The sequence below is a fragment of the Colletes latitarsis genome, chromosome 9 (assembly GCF_051014445.1).
Source record: "Colletes latitarsis isolate SP2378_abdomen chromosome 9, iyColLati1, whole genome shotgun sequence".
NCBI lineage: Eukaryota > Metazoa > Arthropoda > Insecta > Hymenoptera > Colletidae > Colletes > Colletes latitarsis.
The window spans coordinates 17,509,080-17,528,922 of NC_135142.1; the positions used below are offsets into that span (position 1 = coordinate 17,509,080).

Here is a 19,843-nt window from a genome sequence, read left to right on the forward strand (position 1 = left end):
GCAGATGAATTCCACTGGTAATCCGCCTCTTTGGAGTCTTTGCTGGTGCTTGTTATCGTAGCTAGTATAATGTAACATGCTGGAAATTATTGGAGCGCTCGAGTGCACTCGGTAATAATTCTAGAAATTATTATGCTATAATGATGGTTCGTCGAACTGAACACTGATCGGGTGTTTCGTTCCATTCATTATTCCCTGTGCAACGTTGGAGCGTTCGATTGTTATGGAAATCGAGACAGAGCCGGGAGAATTATTAATACGTGTATCTGAAATTGGGAGTAATTAATATAAATCTGGGATTATACAATAGTACCGACAACATTCCTGAACTATTTGCACGTTACAAGCTGGACGTCTAGACTGAATATTCGTTCGAGTGTTCTCATTAAGCGTGTTCATTTTTTCCCCATTCTTTCTTCGAATACTGTCCTTCGAATTGTAAATATACTTAACACCCATCGGTTACAGAAAAATTTCTATGTTTAATGAATGTTTAAACAATTGGTTTCCCTTTCGATGTTGGTTATCGACACGAGAGGTCAAGAAGAACACGATTCCTCGTTGTAGAACGATACGTGGGTATATAAAGAGGACGCGAAATCTCCGCTAGGTATGGTCAAGGTGGTAAGGAGGCTATCTATTTACGAGCCACGTTCATATCTTCGAGATAGCGCGGGCGTAGCTCGTGGCGCGGCATGAATGGCAATTCGCCTCTTGGCGAATCATTCAAGCCGTACGTCACGCGAGTCGTCCGTGCAACGATGCAACCGTGTATCAATCTGTTGTGCACCGCGGTGCATCGTCGTTGCATTAGGTAACGCTCGCGGTGAAATCGACCGCGTGTACGTGACCTCGGACTTGGCGTTGAGATGCCAGGCGACTCGCGTGTCGCGTCTTTGTACGTACAGCGACTAGCAAAAGAGAACGCACGCGACCCTAATCTCGCGATCGAACGACCGGGAACCAAATAAACTTCCATTTTCGTATTTTGTCAATTTTTTCTACGGTCGACCATCGATTTCGATTGCAAAATTCTAAGCTGGCCGTTCTGACAAAGGAAATACCTGATCTACCCAGTCAGATTCTTGCCGAGTTAGTCGTGTGCTTGTAATATCCGGTTTGTTGTAATATGATTTCCTCCTATGACTAATACTCTGTACGACTGATGATAAATTCTCTTGTCGGAATATTTAGGTATTGTCCCTTGCGCATAATGCCCTCGATTTCGGAGCAAGAACCCACCGCGTGAAGAGCAACCCCTGCACATAGTGGGCCCAACCCCAAATTTCATTGTTTGTTTAGCTTTGGACAGATGATTCGTTTTCCCTAACGGAGCTCTAGTATGCGGGCCTCCCATCTAACTCAAATTATTTTCGTTTCATCGAACCGTATAACTCATTTCCACTCGTCGATATTCTGTGTGTCTATACCATCGGAATTCTCGAGCTATATCGTACCAACTGCTATTAATATTAGTATGAAACAACACTTTATACGTTGCTAAGTATATCTCTATAAAGAACTATCGATAGAATACATATTAAAAGTATGTCTACCAACTACTTCAAAAAAATGTTTGAAAGTCGAGAAAATAAAATTAAATATCTTTGTACACAACGTGAAATGTATTTATGCTTCACGTGTCTAATAATTTAACTAGAATGAGACGTCTAAAAGATTTTGTTTCCATAATGAAGCGTTCGGGGGTGCAGAGACCGATAGTATTTTACACACTGTGGCTATAGGTAATAGCTCTATAAAAGACTATCGATAGAATACATATTAAAAGTATGTCTACCAACTATTTCGAAAAAATGTTTGAAAGTCGAGAAAATAAAATTAAACATCTTCGTACACAACGTGAAATGTATTTATACTAATATTAGTTTCACGTGTCTAATAATTTAACAAGAATGAGACGTCTAAAAGATTTTGTTTCCATAATGAAGCGTTCTGGGGTGCAGAGGCCGATAGTATTTTACACAGTATGGATATAGGTAACGTTACACGTATTATCTGTCGTTGAAGTGTCTTCCTGTTAATACCGGATATAACTCGAGCATTCTATGTCGCATATATGACATCGACCCCTCAACCCAGTTCCATGTGCTTAATGCGGTAATCTCTGTGTCGTGTGTCACCATGTCACGCGTCAAATATACCGATACGCGCTGATAAACTTGAGCAATTTTTAAAGGGACATTATTTAAAAGCACCGTTGTTTCCGTCATCAAAGACACCATGCCCCATAAATGTTGTGGTTTTTAAGTTTCTCAGAACCGCGTTAATATTTTGTGTATCACTAACTGCTTTACGTCTATCGGTTAAATATGTAGTATAATTTATGTTAAACTATTCATGTACATGGCTTCATCAGCGAGTGTTAAGAATTTGCAAAAACGATGTTATTTATAGGCACTCCAAACACTTTTATTTATTCTTTGTAGTTATTGTTTCTACCGTACCGTAACAAAAATATACAAATATGACGAAGCACTTAACTCGACAACTTTCAATTACTCGAAAATTATAACGCAGGCCTGAGTAAAAACACAAGACTGTAAGAAATTTTTAATACGTATCAACCAGTAATGAACGAATAGTTATTTATCTTCCATTCGTTGTTCAAAATTTGTATCCAGATAAAAATTTGTCCGTTTCTGAAAATGGATAGCAGCGATTGACAACGCATGGAAAAAATGCTATCGAAGTGATAAACAACATAGAGTGGAACTGAACAATGAAACACAATTTATGAGAGAGAAGATAGATTTGTCACTGTTCGTGAGCATCAGTCAGTGACAGAGATAGGTAAAATTCTAATCTAAGTAACAATTTAGAATATTACCATTGTCGGTTTATCTGTACAAACGTTAAAGCCACGTAATTGTAAATTTTCCACTCGAGAACCAAACGAAATGTTGCAAACTCGAAGTTTTGGTTAGTCACGATTAAGCCTATCGAATCGCATTCTACAGCTTATCTCGAAGTCTACTCGAACGTGAGGAAGCTTTATCAGTTACGCAACTCACGGCTACGCTACACAAATAGTTCCCGTTTGCACAACACGTGGTGCACGTGCAATGTGCAGTCTGGGAGTGACAAATGCAAGCGTGAATCGGCTGTTCAAACGTAACAGGATTGAACGCGAGAAGTCAATCGACTCTAGATAGCAACAATAGGGAGGAACGAGGCAGGACTGTTCGATCTTGTCTCCTTAATTCGAAGACCCCTCCAACGGCTCGGTAAACTTTCGAGAAAAAATTAATTAATTCGTCTCTGTTGCATAAGGCGTACATTCTGAGTCATCAAAGTATCCTTACGTTCCAAAGGTGACGTATAAAAAAGCGAATTCACGTTGCATCAAGATCCTCGACAATAAATTCACCGCTGAAAATTAGCCATAAAAATCACCGAAGTAGTATTTATGTTTCTTCCGAGAAAAACAACCCGTCCATTTTATCGTTTTCAATATCGCGCAATTAATATACTGATCGGAATAGCAGCGTGCGTGTCATATTTTGCTGTTTCAGACTTTCAGAAGAACTAGTCGGACGCGGCAAAATATTTATCGCGCTCGAGACGCTATCTTGCCTGATGTTTCGTTAAATCGATTGATTCCAACTATCGAAATAGCTGCATAATGAACGGAACAGCGAGGATGCAAAGAAGACCAGAAAAGTGCCGAGAGGAAATCAAATGAAATCGCACGGAGCTAAATTACTCGAGAAAAGTTAATGAAAGAGAAGTTTGCGTGCGATTTTAATGCAGGTTGCACTCGGTTTGATCGTAATCGTGATATCATTATGCGACTGCTTCTATAAGTTCCTTGAAAATAAAAAGTTACTTCTCGTTTTTTTGCTTCTAAAGATTATAAATGACTGAGCGAGATCCATTTCAATGTTTAGTTTACTACAAGATTCAAACGAAATTGTATACATTATATATTATTAAATCGTAAATTTCAGATTTAAAAACTGCAGCTGCGCGAATTCTTTTGTTATATAATAATTATAAGGGCTCTGCATTATCGAACAATAATAAATTTGTCTACCTTGTTTTTTCACCAAAAAATGAAAATACATTGAAATTCTTTACGCGGACAGTTGAATATTTCGCTCGCGAATTGAACCGGAATCGGATTTTAATTGAAAAAACCCTCGAATACTACAAGTGCAGGAGTTACAATTAATTATTTTTGAAATATTCGTAATGCAAATATAGCTGAAAAACCGAAGAGGAGCTTCTGTGTCGCGATTGAAAAACGAGGATGCGAACGAAATTCATTTCGAAACAAACAACGTTACGCATATTGCAATTTTTCCTCTAATCATCGAGATGCGACAATTTGAACTTTCGACACAGATTCGCGATTCTATATTTGACTGTAGTTCATTGTATAAGTATCCGTCCGTGCTAAATATTCTGCGTACATATCAGACATCTCTTTATCTCAAATTTAATTTCACTGAGAAAAATATTATTGACCAACGGTTTCCGCTCAACAAGACAAACACTCGATTCGTTACGCTGTTACATTCCGTAATGAGACTACTCTTGTTTATAAATGAAAAAGAAAGATAACAGTTTGTTTTCGTACGACTCGTTAATTGCAATCGATTTTCTAAGCTAAACGAGGAATTCCATAATGGAAGTGTCACTCGTTTCGATGAAATTTCATTTTCGACGAAGAACCGATCGATGAAGTTGAAACCAATGAAAGATAATTGTACAGTTGACGATATTACTTTCGAAGTTACAGCGGAGATACAAACGAATATGGAAGGAAGATGGAATCGCAAAGTATGCGAGGAATATTCATAGCAGAGCAGAGATGTGTTATTTCAGGCACAGAGGCTGAGCCAGACCTTTCACGTTTCAGATTCCGTTCCGATTCGGGCACAATCCAAGCACCTTTCACTTATAGTATCGTACAGCGTCTGCGTCGTCGCAATTAGCATGAAATGTCAGTGAAAGAAAGTTCAAAGCTATCGATTTACGTAGATAAATCGGCGAATGTCACCGAGGAACGCTGCGAGCTGCGCGGATCAACGACGTTAAGCATATGCAATTGCAAATATTCTGGGACTACGTTTAAATAAGAAATTATTGAAAACCATTATTATAATTCAATATCATAAATGTTTTCAATCCCTGGTTTCATCAAAATCTGGGTAAAAATTAATTCGCGCGGCAGGAAATGAACTGAACAAAGCGTTGGAATAATTTTCACATTGGAACGATATTTCCTGTCCGTGACAAAAGGTCGAGCAAATTCGACCCAGTAATTCCTTAAATTTCGAGCTCGGACTGTCCCCGATAGAAAAACACGCTAGTCCAGGTCGAGCCAAACGGTGGAACGAGAAACAACGAGCACGGAAAACGATAAACAAACAAGAAAGAAACGCGAGGCGAAAGAAAGGGTAGAAAAAGTGGCCTTGCGGGAGGGGTGGAAGTCGTAGGGGGCGGGAAAAATGCGGGAAAAGGACGTACGCGGCAGCGACAAAGAGAGAACGGGAGGGGGAAAAATGGACACTCGAAAGAAACGGAAAAAGAGGCCGGAACAGAGCATAAAGTTGCACGCGACGTTGCACGAGGGCGCAATTTAAATTTTCGGACTGACTCACCGTGTCTGGAACTTTTTCAATGTATACAGTTTTAAAAGGCCGGTTGCATAATGTAGACCACCCTCGTATCATCCCCTCCCCGCGCCACATCCCTACCACACAGTCAGTCTGGATCCACGGGCTATCTTGTTCGTGAATTTGTACGTGCATAGAATATGCGCGCGGCGGCCTCGAGCTTTCCCGGGGTTACCATTTAACGCGACGTTTTCCACCATTCTTTTTCTTTCCTCCCCCCCATTTTCCACCGCCGCGGTCCACTTTAGAGTCGGGCGCTAAAGAATTTACGACCCTACGATTTTACATTCCTTTTTTCTCCCTCCCCTTATCCGCCATCTTTCCTTTCGAACCCCCTTGTTTCCTTTTTTTGTTTCGTTCCTGCAGTATTCGCGAGTCCATTCGATGAATGCTGCGCCAAACGGTGCAAATTCGACGCGTTTGTCCTCACAGATGGGAGTGAAAAAGGTGGTTTTCAGGGTGACCCTCGAAGGGGCTCCCATTATTTTGATTATTGAAATTTTGAATAAGCGCTTAAACTTTTGTAGACTTTCGAATTGTACCGTCGGAATTTTTTTTAATACTCCCTAATAAATATTTTAGGCAAGCTTTGACGTCCACGGAAAAGACTTTTCGAAACGTAAAATTTGGTGGAATTTGGAAATTGAAAAATTGATGCGCGTACGAGGAAATCTAATTCTGTTTTTAATTATCGAGTGCAAAGGGTTAGAGGCACAGCTCGACCGTTAGCAAGCTCTCGAAATATACGACGATTACAAATTAATTTTACATTTAAAAAAAGATTCGTGTCGACAGAAAATTTTCAATCTCGAGTATCCAAGATATGAAACTACAATTTCACGGATTACGGAATTTTGCGTAGCGTTTACAGAAGCAAGTTCTCGGCCGTAGCACAAAAACAGGACTCTACTCCTTTCTCACGGCATACTTAAATCGTATCCACGTAAAACAAGCCTGATTCTGTGCAAGTGCGCGAGGCAGTTTACCCGACGTGCCGCGAAGAGATTCAATGAAAAGCAGCGTTACACGTTTCACTGAGGAATGCTAAGGGCTTACGGCATCAAGAAATTTCATAAGAACGAACGAACCGGTTTGGTTCTCGAATTACTCGTCGCGATGCTGTCCCGCGAAAGGAATCCACGAAGGTCTGTTAAAAGTGTCAAATATCGGAGAGGAAGCCAATATTCCGCGGAAACCATAAAGACTCCTGAACCTGCGTGAAAACTACGCCACGAATCATGCAATTTTACCGAGTTTTTACCGTATACAGGGTGCTTTTAATAACTAAAACAAACTGTAGCTCGAAGCAAAGATAAAAAGAAAAATTATATAGGAAATGATTGATCCAAGTATTCTTCAAAATATCTTTTTGTAAATTAAACACTATCGAGACGACTATTTGGAGGAAGAAAGGGTGCTCTCAGATTTATTAAAATGGTACGTGGTATTATATTGGGATAACTCTCAGCGAACTGAATAACAATTATTTGCTCCTTTTTTATCGTTCTTTTTAACAATATTACCCGCACGAGAAATTGTACATTCTCTGCCATACGTTATATTTTTCTAAATAATTGGAACACGAAAGAACAAACGTTAATTAACAGAAGTTTTCGGGTCTTCTGCACCTTTGTCAGCGACAAATGTTTCCACGTTGAATTCATTTTTGGACCATCGTACACGTTTCCTATTAATTTCTTCATTCCTTTTGCAAACAATTTCCCCTAAAAATCACATCGTTCCACGTCGCGTTCGTAATGGCGAATGTCAGCACTTTGTGAAAATACCAGAAGAAATGTCACGTTGTCACGACATTCAAATGCCTCGTCTTTAACCCTGCTATTATAAATAAGAAGTAGAATTTAAATCTCTCTTCGGTACAATTATAAAATTACGTAAGAGGAATAGATATGTATTACTTCAACTATATAAATAATTTGTTGCGTTCCAAAAATGAGAAAAAAACAAATACAAATTACGTATGTATTAGATCAGTCATAACGCTATACGGAAAGAAAACTTCTACTAATTCGTTCCAATTTCTCTTACCCAATCGAGTACGATTCAAAACACGTGATTAAACGATCACGTTTTAGACGTGTAAGACATTTTATTTTTCGAGCGACAAGTCAAGAAGTCTACGGAAAAAATAGTACTTTGACAGTAGCAAAGTTTAAATAACAGTCGTATCAGTCGTTCAACGCGTGAAAATCTCTGGACACGTGAACTTCGATGAACTCCGATTGGACTTATCGTTCGTGGCACATCGACGCGACGATTTCCTGGAAGTATTGCGCGTAACTCGAAAGTGGTCTGGCGATAAGAAACCGCGGTACCGACAAACCGACGTCTCTCAGCCTCCTTGGAAGCTGACGCTTGCCAGAGACGTTGCTAAAATAATTCAGGACTCCCGAGGCGATCAGACTCTCCCTGGCGAACATTCTTCGGGGATCTACGAAAATACGATTCCCGGCAAATGTCTACCTCGTTACCGGCTCGCTATAAATAGACCCAAACGGCCTTGGTCAACCTTCTTCGAGTTCGTCGACTTCACCAACCGGTACCCTACTCAGCGCCCAACAGATATACTGGACAGCTGGAGAGAATGTCTCCGGGTGGAACTCAGATTTACCGATCAGAACATTTGGGGAAAGATTAATTTATTCTTCATCGAGATATCTTGCGACGTACGGTGATTATACGATAGTATGACACAGTACTGATTTGTAAGAGACAATTATTGTTGTAGCGTATTAATTGGAGTTAATAGGAAGTAAATGAAAACAAAGAAATTCTCTAAATTGAAATAACGTTTACTTTATGGATACGATGTAGACTCGTTGCAAAATTAATCTAAGAAATGATCGATAAACGATAAATTCAAGTTTAACACTGACACTTCGACTTAATGTTGATGGTTAAACATGAAGATGGAGATGAGGTATAGTAAAGTGCCTGGTAGACAATTGCTATAGCTATAAATAATCAGTTACGACACCTTGAGAAAACAATGTAGTGCTGAGAGTACCTTATCAGTCGAAGATTGAGTAACGACTGAATATATTATTCGAACTGAAACCTTTTCATAACAGGTGAAGTTTTATACGAGGATCGATGTTCAACCGCGAGCGCATATTAAAGTACAATTACGCGTAATACTACTCCATCTTTCAGAAATTAAATGCTAATAGCATGAATCAGTAATACTGTCAATCGTATGCGCTTCGATAGAGTGAATAAAAAAATATTTTGTTGCGTGAAAACTTGAAAAATGATCAATGTGTCTCGACACTGCAATTACTTTCTGCATCGTTTAAAGTTACACGTTCTTTTCATTTTCATTTTTACATTCTGGAGAGCTCAACCAAGACAGATTTTGAATATAAAGTATAAGAGACCTTTCCTGAATGAAACTGTCTCCCCCTATTTCGAATATATTACGCATGAAAAATGATTCCGATAAGACTTCTCTGTCCTTGGAGAATAAAATAACTACGACTGTAACATTTATGGCGCGATTAATGTAGGCAAAAGTGTGCTACGTAAAAGAATTTTTAAAATATTTAAAATATCGTACAGTGTTCTTCGAAGCACGCATAACGCGACAAACATGGTATTTTAGCGCTAGAGATTAAACGGTACTATACTGTGCAGAAGCTCTTGAAGCGTTGGTTCCTCTACTAAACAATAAAATCACTCTAAAAGCTTAATTTTCTTAAATAACTTATCCACTGAATTAAATTAACTGCGTGCTTCAAAATATTCGAAGAGTCAAAGAATTTTTTGGAGCAGATTAAAGGTTCAACAAACTTTCTATGAACTCGTTATTAGAAATCAGTAAAAATCTCTAACACGTACAGAAATCCATTCATTATTTTCAACTACAAGTTCTATATTAAATATAAGTTATTTTTGAACGTGTTGGATCGATGAATGATTACACGTGTTCTAATACTTAACACATTGTACGGTAGCTCGAACAATAAAATGAATTATATCTTTAGAAGATAAATTAACTAGAAATAAGTATTTTCTATAAACGATCATCTAACTAACAAACACATTAATGTGACTGTTTGCCAAAAATACTTTCGGTGAATGACGTTTCACGTTTGACTCGACATCGCATTCCCATTGTGTGTTTCACGTAGAAAAAAACACGTGGTCGTTCTAAGGTGACGATCTATTCTACGAGACGCTCGGTGTAAAAATGTGTTTTTCCAAAAAAACAAGCATTAAATATCGTCGCTCGGAGTCGTAATAAAATTATAACACGAAAAATCTGATCGTTGGGCGTTACAAAGCCTATCCGTCGATTCAAATTCCGTTGCGCAACAGAGATAAAAGTGAAATTACCCGCGTCATCTCTCGTCGAGCCAACAATCAATTTTCCTGCAGAATCGCATTCACGACGGAACCGATAGAAAACACAGTAAAAAAAAAAAAAACGACGAAGCAGGGAAAGGATCGATCGATTTCCCCATTCGACGATTTCCATAGCAGCTTCCGATCGAAAGACACGCGATCGATGGACGTATTTTCAATTTCCCCGACGGAATCGGGCACAATGATGCAAGGGCATCGTCGCGGGAATACCCCCACGAGTCGAACTCATTAACAACGCATAGAACGGCGGTAAAAAGAAGCAGATGCGCGCAAACGACGAAATAAGAAAAGTCTCTTACCTAATATCACAGTACTCTTCTATCCACTCCTTCCCATCACAGTCTTTTGACTCTTCGACGACGCTCCGATCAAACGAAGGCTTTAATTAACTGCACCAACGTATTCGACACTGCCAATTATCATCCACCGGTCGCGTTTTCACTCCGCGTAACACAGCTACGCGTTATCGAACCGTCGACACTCTCACACACATACACACACCAGAGGACGAGGGCTCACTCGAATATTTCCACGATTTTCACGAACCCTCAGCTACGCATCGCGACTTCGTCGATCGAGCTTTTCGTGCAGCGAGGATTTTTTTTTTGTCAACGCAGCGCGAGTAGCTTGTTCACTGAACGCACGGACATCGAGTACCTCGTAAGTGCCGCATGCGGACTCGCGGCTCTCGGGACGCACCAGCGTGGACGTCGATCTTGTACGGGTTGGCAGTGATGGGTTTTCCGGCTGGAGCTGCGAACACGTGCGTCTCGAAGTACAGAGAAGGATGATCGAGCGTCCAACGTCGATCGCAAAGAATGATAGGAATTAACGACCACTTGGGACGAACGTGGTCGAGATCACTGGCGACTTTGTTTAGCGTCGTTTGTCGACAAGGTCGCGAGGGCCGCTTGATAGACCGATCTTCTGGTATCGAAATTCAAGGGAACACGTCAAGGTGATAGGTGCCAGGTACAAGGTCGTCGATGTTACTCGTTGCAGCGAACGCCTTGCTGTTTAGAATACTCGAGGAATACCTGTATCGTCGTCAGTGGCTCCCGTCCACGCCGCGAGCAGGTCTTTCGAAACCTTTCGATGATCGGGACGGATGGCTCCTGAAGACCTCCGCGTGTCACGAACTTTTCGGAGCAGCGTTTCCTTCGTAACGTGGTTCTCTCCGGTCTCGTGTTTCGTGCGCTCGTCTCTCTTCGTCGGGGCACACAGCGACAGAGAGAATCGTTCCCGGACCGGAAGCACGCGGTCTTTGTTCCTCTTAACCAACAAAGAAAACGACGATACTGAACGACACACTCGCGTGCGCGATCGCGTCCGCCGGAGCACTGACACGACTCAGGATTCCACGAGTGACTGGGGCCGCTCACACGACTCCAGTCGAACGACTTCGCTCCTCGGCGCCGCGACTCGTGCCCGCCGAGCAGACCCGAACCGCCACGAACCTCTTCTTCGGGAAATTGCTGGCCCGCAGCCGCGCGCATTACGACTCCGACCGCCCGCCGCGATGAAACGTGCGCGGCCTCGCCTTCGATGAACCACGAGCAACGATACGTACCATAGTACCTCGGTTATTGCAGGGAATCAGGACTGCAATAATCGAGGTGACCGATACGATGAGAAGCAATGCCACACACCATGTTCTTATTACAGTCTGTTCGATGAGAGCGTGAACGCCATAAATCAGAAAAAAATAATTTTCTTCGTAAAAAATTATGTACAAATCGCTAGTATATTTAAAAATCTAATACGCTTTTGTCTAATCTCCCCCATATACAGGATGTTCGACCACCCTTGGGAAAAATTTTAATGGGAGATTCTAGAGACTAAAATAAGACGGAAATCAAGAATATCAATTTCTTGACTGAGACTTCGTTAAAAAGTTATTAAAAAATTAAATTAAAAAATTTCAAATCGTTCTGGAAAAATTATTTTTGGTTGCGGGGGTCAATTACAATCATTTTTGGTGAATACACATACCCCCGTAATCCTACGCACTTTCGAGAACAAAAATCGAAAAGGTGGACAACTCTTTCGACAAAATTAAAAAATTTTAAATATAAAGAACGTTGAAGAAAAGTCATTTATAGTTGAGCAAGTAAGGTTGACCAATTCCATGTGTCTCGACTGTATCAGAAAGTCTAAAAGATCAAATATGATTTCTTTTCAAGCGATGAATTTGAAATGTCAAATTCGAGGAATTATATTCCTCGTCATCGTTTATGTGTATGTAAATCAAATAATCCATCGTAGAATAGAACAATACTTACTAACCTCAAAGATCAATGATCACTACTTCGCCTGCTTTCAAGTGGATTGGCCGTCCCGATTTTGTCACTTGAAAGCGGGCACTACTTAAAAGATTACAATACTAAGATATAGAACAGAACCAAATTTCTTGACATTGAAGACAACATGTAATTCTAATATTTCTAAAATTTCTGACCAAACTTTATCAGCACATTATGCTAATGACTCTACGATGAAGCAACGTTATACAAACGTAGACTTGGTTTAGAAATGTATTCTTGCAAAAGTATAGCCTCTTCTTGAAGAGAGAAATTTCGATTGTCAAACATGGTCGAAAATTTCTGGCATATTCTGAATTATACGATTCTATGAATCTCTTACATAATTAAAGATTAATCTTTATTTTACGATTTCTATTTCTGGTATCATATGACGCTTTTACAGTTAACATTATTTCTATCTAGCTCTACCGTCGATCAATCAACCAACCTTATTTGGATCGCTAAGCTACGATTAGTAACTGGTGTTAATTAATGAGCATCAAGTAATGAATAATAAAGCGAAGTGAAAGTCTGAACTTGTAACGAATGACACGTGGAAGTAAGTTGTTCTTAAAGATCACTTTATATGGCCTGACGTTAGAGAATAGTTCTTGTAACAATTTGTCTTGTAGACGTTCCTGAATCCCTCGGTACGATATCAAATACTTGTTTAGTTGTTTGAGTAGCAGGGTCCTTGTTGCTTACATTCTGCAAAGTTGGGCTTTTCCAACTTGCTTGTTAACAACTTTCGGTGATTCAATATTGACAATATCGAAAGAAAAACTCGTGAAACTTTGTACTTAATTCATTACCATTTTGAAAGTGACTCGACCACGATTCAATAATATTTCGTACTTTCAACATACAAGTAAACTCAGTGAATCTGAAAGAACTAATCATAATTGTATCAATTTATAATTTCATCGATGATAACTTGATCGTAAGTCAAAACTTTTCGGTCGTAACCACGGTTTAGCAACGTACAACCAGACATTTTTCAAAAGATCGATTTTTTAAATCGCGTTGCAACTGGAAACGTGCAAAAACGTGGAATCGGTTCTATTTTTCTACACCGCGTTGAATCATAACACAAAAAAAGAATCAAGGACGATTCTAAAACCAGTTTTAATTTACTAAACGTATCCGGTAGAATACGATAATAACGTATCGAATGATAATAACATTCAATTGGGATGCAAACTTGATTAATATGTTTCGCTCCAGTTGAAAGTTAATTGTCACCTTCGTTTACTAAGCACTGCATCGCTAATAATTTTACAAACTTCACGTCTCTTCGATTATATCGTACTAATAAGATATTGGTAGTAAACGTGTTAATATCGATGCAAGGGCTATTTGTACGTTCGATTAATTTTGATAAAAACATTCAATTGGGATGCAAACTTGAATATTATGCTTCGTCCCAGTTGAAAGTTAATCGTCATCTTCGTTTACTAAGCACTGCACAGCTAATAATTTTACAAACTTCACGTCTCTTCGATTATATCGTACTAATAAGATACTGGTAGTAAACGTGTTAATATCGATGCAAGGGCTATTTGTACGTTCGATTAATTTTGATAAAAACATTCAATTGGGATGCAAACTTGAATATTATGCTTCGTCCCAGTTGAAAGTTAATCGTCATCTTCGTTTACTAAGCACTGCACAGCTAATAATTTTACAAACTTCACGTCTCTTCGATTATATCGTACTAACAAGATACTGGTAGTAAATGTGTTAATATTGATGCAAGGGCTATTTTGTACGTTCGATTAGTTATGTTATCCGTTGTACGAGTGTCAAGGATGCGCGAAAATCGGTCGTCGAACTTCGACACGGTTTGCCAGGTCGGCGTCCAATTTACGTACGGCCGCGAAAGCAGCCGGCGGTCAAACTTCGAATTTACATTCAGGTAAATTGGAGTGCGGCATTCAGCACGGCGTGTTCGGAGCATACTGATAGTAAGACAACGTGTTTTCGATGAGGCGAACGGGCGCCGGTTATCGAACTCCGGCCACGTTATTGATATGCTAACTAACTCGAGGCTGCGACATAATTTGCTCTTGTTTCACGCTCCTGCCGCGGCCAAACTGGTCTCCCTCGGTTTAAATCCGCGCGAAGATAGGCGGGAAAGTGTAAGCAAATTAACTCTTCGCGCTCGGCCGAATCTTTAACTGATTAACTCTTGGAGCAACGTGGCCTTTTTATTTCTCTCTTTTTAATTAAGGCACAGCGGTTTTAAATTAAGCGAAACGATAAACTTCTCAAGGCAGACCCCAATGCCGCGATAAAGATTATTTTATCACAATGGGAAGAACAAAATTTGCATAGCGTCCGCTCGTATCGACGCGTTTATCGACGTTGATTTCTCGACGAATCGCGGGCATAGTTTGGCGCACCGAGAAAAAATGCAATTTTATCGTTCCGATATATCGGAAATATTCGATAAAAACCATTTTTTATTCGGGGCGCGGGCTATATGTTATAACAAGATTCGTTCGAGTTGTGTACGCTGGAAATCGCGTGAAAGAAACAGTGACGTTTATAGAAATTATAGAAAGCACGACGGGGGCATAAGGCTTCGTTGAACTGACGACAGACTTCCTAACAAGATGAACTCATTACAACTTTGCAACCTTGTTCTATCACAAAGAAGTAACGTCTCGGTGTCGAGATATACTCGGAGACGGAAGGAAGTACTTATTACCGTTTCTAAAACCGCGAATAGTAAAATTGTTCTTTGAAGTTCCGTAACGAGACATTGCATCGAACCGTGAATGTCTTCTTCGAGGGTTTGCGTTCGTGGATTATTAGCTTACCTCAGGGTTACGCTTTCAATTCAAATAAAGTATCAGAATTCAAAGCAAGCGTATAATAAAGAATTACGAAAGATTCTCCTTCATCCAGTTTCAAACACGCCGTAAAGATAAAAAATTGTTTGAGGATCTAATAAAAGGAGTACACCCATTTTAACAGCGTGTTTCAATATTTTGTTAATTATTACACGAATCCAGACTGTACTTTACGAGTACAAAATACAAAGTAGCGATCGCTTAAAATCGATCGCACGATTCGGTTAGACAACTCAGTCGATTTGCAACTGCGAACTTATGCCAATTCTCCTAAGTAAATGGAGCGTAGCACGTTTCATTTCGAAGCACGAAATTATTAGATTTCCGAATGTGGTTATTGATTTTCCCTGACTTCGCGTCTAGAAAAGCTTCTTTATTCGGCAAAGGGCAATTTATTTTAAAGTATGTCAAACTCGACAGAATCGAGGGATCTTTTTCTGGAAGAAATTTTGTCACGAAAACTGTCGCGTAAAATTATACCACGAAACAGATCTATTTTCTTCGGAACAGTTGTAAAATTATTTAATACGCGCAAAAATACAAATATTCTCCTCTACAATTTTTTAAATCGTGGCCTAGGAATATGTTAACGCTCGATAATATTAGAAAAGGATGAAAAGAGAATGTTTGGAACCTGCGTACCTGTGGGTATTCCTTTAAACATTCTCCAAGTAGCAATACCTTTACCTTTCACGACGCCGTAAAATTATTCAACAGGAGAACTTAATCCACGGAACAGGAACGTCCCGTTCGTTCGGTCGTGTCGTGCTCGACGATCGTAACTTATCCGCGTGTCGCGCGAGTTTCACGTTAGATTAAGGGCGGAACGTGTGCGTGATGGAAATGATTTTCACGCGGCGGTCCTCGCAAACCCGACGGAAACTCGGACACGACGTGCGCGTCCAAGCTAATGATGGTTCATCGAAATCTACTTAACTCCTCGCGGATTGCCGAACTTCGATCTAATAACCGGGAACACGCGAACCCCATCCAACGGCCACCTGGAGATTACATCTTCATCGTGGCCCGTTCGAATGGCCAGCCGAAGGTTCGCGGAATATTCATGAAGAATCGTGAAAATCGTAATCGTTCGCTCGCCAGTTCTCTAAAGAGACATTTTGCAAATTCTGCTTAAAAACTTTTCAAAATATATGCTTTCAACTTGTGTATATCTTGAACAATTGAAATAAAAAATTTCTGTATACGGTTCTAAATACAGGTTCGCGGAATATTCATGAAGAATCGTGAAAATCGTACCCGTTCGCTCGCCAGTTTTCTAAGGAGACGTTTCCCAAACTCTGCACGAATATTTTTCAAAATGTATAGTCCGGGCCACGATATAGCGAGATCGTAAATTAGACTGTTGAGGGTTGGGACCGACTACTGCTGTGTCTTTAGGGTCGTACATGACATCTTGCTTAAGGATGCCTTTCTGAATGTTTTTCTGTGTCCGATTAAATTAAGATATTAAAGACTTGAGTAAGACCTTTAGCTGTTACGATACCTCTAAAAATGGCTTTCTAAAAATGACGACACTAGATAAAACATTTCTTCTTACTCGTATTTCTGTCAATTCACTTGTTTCGAGAACTGAAACGTGTAAATTTTAACACCTACTCGAGTTTACGACCCCGCTATATCGTGGCCCGGACTATATACTTTCAACCTAGATGTCGTGTACATTTTGAACAATTGGAATGAAAAATTTCTGTACTTGGTTCCAAATACTGTATTTCTGTACAGCGTTGCGGTAACTCTTTAAAAGTTCGAACTGTTTCGTCGAGTCCACGGCTGCAAGACGATCAGAAGCTTTTATCGCGCGCGTTTCCGCGACGTTGCGGAACTCGTAAAAAGGACACGCGCGTCCTGACGCGTCAGGATCTTTTTTTTATCACTCAGGTTACTCGAGTATACTACGAATAGCGATTGCACTGCAGAAACGCAAGTGGCTCCCGCTCGAAACTTTATTCGCTGGATTTGTCGCGACGCCGATTGCCTGATCGGATCGATCGATCTTCACTGCGTCGTTTCGATCCAGAACATCTGTCTGGAGGCATATTAAGTATCTATCTCTATCAATAGTCATAAATTTAGTAAATCTGTCACAATACGAGCGGTTTTAAATAAATTCGTTGTTTTTTCTCCAAGATATAAAGTGAATTACTCTGACTTCGCAAAGGGGTATATCCCGTATACTAAATAAATAACGAAAAAAGAATATAGTGATCCAAGGCGTGGCAATAACGCGACAATCGTCGTGGATGAAATCCGTCAACAGCGTCCGGAGGATCGAAACGTCGGCCTCACTTTCCAATATCAGACCACTTGACCTCTGCTCTTTTCCCCCGGTCTCCGTCCGAACCCAACGAAGGGAAATAGGGCAAGACACCGTGGTGGAACGAAGGTCTCTAAACCGTGGCACAAAGGACGGGGACAAAAAGTGAGAGAAAGAAAACGGGGCTGAGACAGTGAGACGGGTTTGTAATTCATATTAGACTCCCGAGGGGCAAAGCAATCAAGCGGTTCTCGGTGGTTTCGACTCCGGCCGGATTTCCGTGTCGAATTAAACTTACAGATCCGTACAAAGAGCGGACGCGTACCCTCGACCGTCGAGGAAAAGAATCAACGAATTCGAATGAAAGGAAAATATTGTATTTTTTATGAGCACCCCGCCCCCCTCCCCTTCGAGTCTGGCCAGATTCATAGCGAACGCGAGGAAACGGGCAGAGAGGGATGGGGGCGTGGGTGTTGAACCGCGCGCCAAAGAGACGGAAAATATCAGAGTTGCTCCGGCAGGATCAAAGTTAAATGAATGCGTTCCGCGGGACACAAAGGATTTCCAGGGCACTTTATTACACCGAACCCGTGGCTTTAGCGGGGCTCTTTTTCGAGTTTCGGTTCTTTCTCGCTTGTTTTGCGCGATGGGGAGGGAACCTTAACGCTTAGACGATGGGGGATGCGTATAATTATACTTTGGCTGGACGCGGAGTGCATTTTTCCTTCTACGTGCAAATATTCGTCGGGTCAAAGACATTCAGCCGAAAAAAACGAACGGTGCTGAATTATTCTGCAAACCATTGTACGGATATTGGCAAGGGTGTTCCATCTGGATTTCAATAAAGATGTTATGAGCTGGAAGCTCCACATCTAAACGATAATTTTCATTTCATTAAACGATACATTAAATAACGAACTTGTATAATTTTTCTCAATTTTTTTGCTTTTCGTTAAGATTAATTTTGGTTTTTACGGCTCGACGAATCGGTCGTTCCCGAATTCGGAAAAAAGTTAATTCGCAACAGTTAGATATACTACTATTGTACCGTAAGTTGCCAGCGAGAATGTCCCGGCGAGTTCCAGGAAAAAACACATTAAATTGGCGGGACAGTGGTCGGGCTAAGCGACTCGAAGTCCGTCAGCGATTCCTTAAATCCAACTCGATCCGCTAGATTTAAGGAGAGCCTCGAAACGAGCCAGCATTTTTCACTGGAAAATATTTCACGAACCCACGACACATAAAACGCTCCTCGGTGTCCTTGCACCCGGTTAATTCCCCTAAATCGAAATGGCTCCTCGAATGCGTGGGATGTCTCTTTTCGTTAAGCAGCGTACAGAATAGGGATTGACAAGCTACCGACTCTTTCGATCGAAGACACCGTCGCTAGTTTGCTATTTTTCGAAAACTATAATGATTTTTTAACCAAGGAAGATCGCGTAGTAAATGTAGAGCAAGGAGAAAGAGAGATGGGTCTCAACAGAAAATCGTATTGGGTCGAATTTTTCTTTCTTTCTCCTTGCAATACAAACTTTCGCAGAAAGAACAAGCTTCACATCATAAGTGTTGTTATTTAATACATTTAAGTTTACATAATAATTACGACACTTTACAAAATCGTAATTTTATAATTCGAACACAAGTAACAGAAATAGAGTATCCTGATTCGGGGTACGGAGCCAGCCCAGCCAAAAGGAGTCTAGCTAGCTTCGTATCGACCACGTCTTCAGCTCTGAATTGCAGTTGTGTTTCGAGAGACGAAAGAGCACTCAAGTTTGAGCGCCGAATATTAAAAGTACAATTAATTATTGGCATTTCGGGTATTGTCGGACCGCGAACGTTCGTTAAAGAGTGTGAGTTACACCTGGGAAGCTCTCCTTGTTAGGTCTGTGCGCGGCTTTAGCGGAATCGTTCTGGATGGGCGTAGCAGCAACCGGGCCCGACAGTTGTTTACGATAAGTGACGCGAAATAGCCGGCCTAAAAACGACGGAGGGCCCCGGGATCGGCAAGAAAAGCCAACGAAACTCCTGACGAGATAGATATATTACTTAGCCGGAGCTTTCGTTCGCTCCTCGGCGCTTTTTCATCCGTGAATTTGTGCGACCTATTACCATTCCGGAGCGAGGCATTCCCCGTTGTTCTTCCTCTGGCCGTCGTTTTGCCGGCCTCCGTCGCCGCGCAGACACGAATTGGTCCTCTTACCGCCGCGACACCAAGCCGACAGTTAACCCTTTGACTCTGAAAGCCTCTTTTTCCAGGCTACCGAGTCTCCCTTTGGCCCGCTGGGTCGCTATAGTCCGGGCCAGCGACAGGATCAACCTGCCAGACCTCCCACCACATCATCCTGTCGACGGGAATTTTTATCCAACTTGTTTTAGAGG

General features: G+C 40.9%; 1 protein-coding gene across 3 annotated transcripts in view; it reads right to left on the reverse strand.

Annotated features, from left to right (window-relative positions):
* LOC143345741 (mannosyl-oligosaccharide 1,2-alpha-mannosidase IA-like) overlaps positions 1 to 19,843 on the reverse strand; it is an 831,836-nt gene that overhangs the window by 329,635 nt on the left and 482,358 nt on the right. The window contains exons 1-2 of one of the 3 annotated variants that reach the window (XM_076773119.1): positions 11,066 to 11,204; positions 10,328 to 10,781 (exon numbers count right to left, since the gene is read on the reverse strand). The exons of 1 other annotated variant lie outside the window; for it this stretch is intronic. The gene's annotated coding sequence lies outside the window, so the exon portion shown is untranslated. Of the gene's footprint in view, positions 1 to 10,327; positions 11,015 to 11,065; positions 11,205 to 19,843 lie in introns of those variants that run through there. One more of the 3 variants, XM_076773118.1, reaches the window with a different exon arrangement.